Source organism: Elephantulus edwardii, unplaced genomic scaffold (genome assembly GCF_000299155.1).
Source record: "Elephantulus edwardii isolate Elephantulus edwardi_28Jun2011 unplaced genomic scaffold, EleEdw1.0 scaffold00177, whole genome shotgun sequence".
NCBI lineage: Eukaryota > Metazoa > Chordata > Mammalia > Macroscelidea > Macroscelididae > Elephantulus > Elephantulus edwardii.
In genome coordinates, this window is record NW_006399927.1 from 5,851,949 (window position 1) to 5,857,869 (window position 5,921).

Genomic DNA, 5,921 nt, shown 5'->3' on the forward strand with positions numbered 1-5,921 from the left:
CAATGATACTGTTCTGTAGTTTCCACACTCTGTTGGGTCACCTTTCTTTGGAATGGGAACAAATACAGATCTCTTCCAGTCAGTTGACCAAGTGGTTGTTCTCCAGATTTCTTGGCACAACTTGGTGAGGACATCCAGGGCAGCATCTGTTAGCTGAAATAGGTCAATTGGTATATCATCTATTACTGTGGCCTTATTTTTTTTGCTATTTCCTTCAAAGCAGCTTTAATTTCTTCCTTCATCACCATAGGCTCTTTCTCAAATGTTATTTCATTAAATTCTTCTTTATCTGCCCCTGAAAGAAACAGAGCCACTACTCAAACAGATGTATATACTCCCACGTTTATGCTGCATTTTTCACAATAGCCTTTATGCCACAGTCTCTTCTGATTTCAGCTTGGGATTTTTTTTTGTTGTTGTTATTTTCTACACAATTTTTTTTTTGGTTGTTATTTGAAGAAAATTTTAAAGGCAGCAAGGAGTCACAAATGAAATAGATGGACTGGATAGTTAAGATGACGAACAAAAATTCAGGGTTAAAAATGGACAGAGTGGTTTATTTTGCAGCAAATGAAAACCGGGTCATTGCTGGCCTCCGATGGACAGGAGGCCACTCAGTAGCATTTGTTCTTCCAGCCTGTTACGCTGCCTCCACAACTGACATCTACATTTTTTCACTGTTGGGCTCTGTTACAGGGGTCTTTTGAAGGATATCTTCGGCTAATGTGAGGAATGCCTTTTCAATGTTTATATTTTCTTTTGCACTAGTCTCAAAAAGTCTTATACCATGCTCCCTTGCAACCTGTTCTCCTTTTCCTTTGGGTACAATTCTTTCATCATCCATATCACACTTGTTTCCTAGTAACATTCTTTCCACATCTTCACTGGCATGCTCATCTATGTTTCTAAGCCATTTGCTGATGTTTTCAAAACTTTTACCATTGATGAGGTCCTATACTAGCATTGCTCCTCTGTAGTAGGAGGTCGTGAAATCGCTCCTGGCCTGCTGTATCCCGTAACTGTAGTTTGATTTTCTTTCCTTGTAATCCAACTGTTTTGACCTTAAAGACTATTTCTATGGTGGAGATAAAGGTGGTATTGAAGGCATAGTTCGAAAAACAAAAAAGGACGCAGATATTCCTCACTCCTGAGTCCCCAAATCAGCTGCAGCTTGAAAGCAGGTGATTCAGGCTCTTGCTGGCTGCTGGAAGGGTTTGTGTCTCTCACTCTCTGTTCTCAAATCGGAAGATGGGGGAGACATGGGGCTCAAGAGGGCTCAGGAGACCTACAAAGGGCCTCCTTGAGGAACCCCTATGGCGGGGGTCCAGTTCCTCTGAAGAGGCGGGGACTGCAGCTGCAGAGCCTCTCCCAGCTGCTCTGTGCAAGGCCTCTCTTCTGCCTTCAGGGCTGCTCAACCTGGTCGCTCCCACGGGGCAACGGAGCAAGCTGCCCCCAGGTTGACATATGGCCATGATAGCGAAGGAAGCCTCCAGCTGACAGCTCAGCTACATAACCACAGGAAGCCGTCCTGCACCAGCCAGAGTCACCTTCCTGGTGGCCTTTCATGCCAGCCTAACACTGCCTGAGACTCAATTTGCATTTTTGACAGTCCCCTGTTGATGAACTGTTCAAATTATTTTTTAATAATCTTCAGAAATGTTTTACTTCTGTGTGATATCAGAGATATTGTTTGATAATTTCCACGTTCAGTTGGATCACTTTTTTGAGAATTGGAACAAATATGGACCTCTTTCAGACAGTTGGCCAGGTTGTTATTGAGCCCCACTGAGTCAGAACCAACCCATAGCTTACCCTCCAGCAGATTTTTAGAGGCAGTCAGTCACACAGGAGGAGATTGCCCATCTTCCTCCCGTGGAACAGCAGCTCATGGCCTCAAACCACTTGCCTTCATGATTGCAGTGCAATTTCTTACCACTTTAGCATAGAATAATATGCACATCCAGCGCTATATCTGTTTTTAAAATATATCAGTTGGTAGTCCTTTCATTCCTGGTACTTTTGCCAATGTTTTCAGCTTGAACTTCTTCCTTCACTAACATTGGTTCTGGATCATACACTACTTTCTGAAATGGTTCGACAGCATTTAACAACAACAGCAATAACAACGAGGGAACTCAGTTGGCCTAATGGACAGAAAGTGATCCTACCAAGACAAAGGTGGGTTATTTTAATCTGTACCCCTCAGGCCTGTTTTTAAATGTTTTGGTCAAACATTCCTTTAGGTGTTATAGCACTGGTCTGTCAATTTGCCATACAGAGATAACTCTCGGTTGCTGTGATGCTGAACACTGTGACCCTGATGCGCCAAATGTGATATTGATCACCAATGGCAAGCAGTGTTTGGTGGAGTTCCCAGATCAAAACAAACTTGGAAACAGGAGTGGAATCCACTTCCAAAATATCTTGCCTCTGGAAACCCCATGAACTTGGAGAAACGAAGAGAGTTATACAAGCATTCAGGTCTTTCCTTCATAGTGTCGCTATGAGTTGCCTATGACTCATTGGCATTTAACAACAACAACAACAATGGCTTCACATAAGCACAATCAAATTAAAAAAATGTTCTGGAATTCCCATTCTTCTCAGAGTCAGCCACTGTTTGTTGTGATCCACACATTAAAATGCCTTTGTATAGCCAATCAAGTACAGATAGACTTTCCTCTGGTACTCTCTGCTTTCTGCTAAAATCCATCTAAAATTAGCTCTAATATCTCCAGTACCACGTCCTCTTCTAAACCTGGGCTGCAGATCTGGCAGTTCTCTGTTGATGTACTGTTCCAGTCATTTTTGGATAATTTTCAGCAGAATCTTGCTTGCATGTGATATTAATGATATTGTTCAATAATTTCCATATTCTGTTGGATCACCTTTCTTTGGAATGTGAACAAATATAGATCTTGTCCAGTCATTTGGCTAGGTGATTGTTCTCCAGATTTCTTGGCACAACTTAGTGAGTGCGTACAGGGCAGAGTCTGTTGAAATATGTCAACTGTTATGCCATCAATTCCTGGGCCTTATTTTTTGCCAATTCTTTCAGAGCAGCTTGAATTTCTTCCTTCATTACCAGAGGCTCTTACTCATATATTGTTTCATGAAAAATGAGGTTGTTTTCATAATTAAAAAATTCATTTCTAGATCTATCTTAAAATATGATGTTGTGAATGACAGAATAATATCCATGCACATATAAGAAGTCCAGTGAATACCACTATCATTCAAATAAATGCACCAACAACTAGAGCCGAAGAGGAGGAAATAGAAGATTTCTACCAACCTCTGCAGTCATAAATTAATCAAACATGCAATCAAGATGCATTCATAATAATGGGAGACTGGAATGCAATTGAGAACAGGAAAGAAGGATAAGTAGTTGGAAAACATAGAGTTGGTAACAGAAATGAAGCTGGACACAATGATAGAATTCTGTACCTACAATGATTTCTTCATTGCAAATACTTCTCATAAGAAACTTAAATGCAGGCTATACACATTATTTAATCTGATAGTATGCATAGGAATCAAATTTATTACATCTGTGGAAATAATTGCTGGAGAAGCTCAATATCAGCTGTAAAAACTAGGCCAGGTGCTAATTGTGGAACAGACCACCAACTACTCATATGCAAGGTCAAGCTGAAGCTAAGGAAAATTAAGTCAAATCCACAGGAACCAAAATTTGACGTAAGTCTATCCCACTCAAATTTCAAAACTATCACAGGAACAGGTTTAAGGCCTTGAACACCAATGAGTGAAGACCAGATGAGCTGGGGAGTATATCAAGAATATCATCCATGAAGACTGTAAAAGGTCATTTACAAAGGCAGAGAAGGAAGAAAAGACCAAGATGAACATCAGAGCACCGAGAAGCCAAAGCAAAAGGAAGAAGTCAAGAAATTAAGGAGCTGAACAGAAGATTTCAAAGGGCATCTCGGGAAGACAAATCACAATATTATAATGAAAATGCAAATAGATGGAGTCAGAAAATCAAAAGGGTTAAACTCAGCATTTCTTAAGCTGAAAAAATTGAAGAACAAATCCAAGCCTCAAGTTGTAATACTTACGGATGTTTTGGACAGAATATTAAATGATCCGGGAAACATTAAAAGAAGATGGAAGGCGTATACAGAGTCACTGTACCAAAAGAATTGAAAATGTAGACAGTAGGTTAAAAAGTGGAAGACCCTCAACTAGATAAATTGACACAGTGAGAGCAGCAATAGGCTCAAGTATGTCAGAAATATTAGGATGGCACAGGAGAGAACACAGTTCAGATTAGTTGTTCGGGGGGTCACTATGAGTCACACTCTACTTGACGCACCTGACAATAACAATTGAGAAAGATTATGTAATTTGCGATAAAATAATAAACACAATGCGTATGAATGAAACATTATGTAAAATAATTATTATATGAAAATCAATAAAAAGATTTAAAAAATATAAGTTAAATGATAAAAATTTAAAAATAATTTAATACAGAATTTATCTTTTAATATTTATTAATTTTTCTATGTTTCTGGAGACAAAATTTACAGTTTGAAGGAGAACATTTAAACAGTGAAACAGAAAAATATGTCTAACAACCTACAATGATAATCCTTTAAATGTGGACCTGTGCAGTATTATTTAAAAATAATGATGTGAATGAAAGTGTGATGAGTAAATAGGCATTAAAACATTCTTGAACTTTAAAAACTTTTAAAACTTTAAAAACTTTTAAAAAAAATTTACATGCAAAGTTCATAACATTCATATATATTGTTTTGTTTTTACACTGGTCCTTTCTCCTTTACCAATCCATTCTTAACTTTTTATATTTATTATATATATAAAAATATTGCAAAGAGAGAGGGTAAAGCCATTGATTCTACCAAGTAATTTTGCATTCAAGAAAGTAGAAAAAAATGAAATAGTTCTGGTGACCTAGTAGTAGTTGAGCCAACTATAAGGTCAGTGCTTTGAATCCACTAGCCACTTCACAGAAGAAAGAAACTGCAGTCTATTTTTGTAAAGATATACACCCTTGGAAATCCAATGGAGTTGTGCAAGAGGATCACTGTTAGAACTAGCTTAGTAACGATGAGTTTAATGGGTATTGGGTCTGCTGAGGGAAAGTTTTTAAATCAATACCATGAGTAGCCGCTTCAAAAACTTATTACAATTTAATGTATCTAAATACAAATTTATTTGTGTCAAAATTTTCAAGTGTTGATATAGTGTGAAAATCAAGAAGTCAGTAAAACGGAATCCTTTTGGAAACTCCTAAGGATATTTCTTTGTCTTTTTTTACATTTCTCCCGCATATAGAAAACATCTTTTTTTTTTTATGGCTTCTAGAGTTCATCCATATAATACTTTACTTCTATTGTCAAAATTTACTATTCATGTCTTTAATGTACTTACATCCCACTTCTAAAGACACTTGCATTACATTTAGGGGCAGCTCAAATATCAATCTCAAGATCTTTAACTTAGACATGTCTAGAAAATTCCATTCCCATATAAAGGAACATCCATGCACAGGTTCTTGGAATTAGAACATAAACTTCTTTGAGGAACATGATTCAGCTGACCAAAACATAATGATGAAGAACTTAAAATATTAAGCTTTCAAAAAAAAGATGTATTATCATTTAAAAAATTATGACATGGTATTGTATCCTTTCCAAATACAGTAATATTCTTTGAAATAGATTATGATGTTTTGGGTTTTGTTCTAATTTTTTTGCTTGTTCTTCTTAAAAAAACAACATGAAATAAAATTTACTAGATAAAATTTGTCAATTGTGTTGATAAATACAGAACAGGAGAGGAGAGGGGAGGGGAGGGGAGGGGAGAGGAGGGGAGGAGAAAGAGGAGAGGAGAGGAGAGGAGAGGAAAGGAGAGGAGCAAAGCAGAAG

General features: G+C 37.5%; 1 pseudogene; it reads right to left on the reverse strand.

Annotated features, from left to right (window-relative positions):
- Positions 1-614: 614 nt before the first annotated feature.
- The window catches only part of LOC102861388, a 9,564-nt pseudogene continuing 4,257 nt past the window's right edge, over positions 615-5,921 (reverse strand).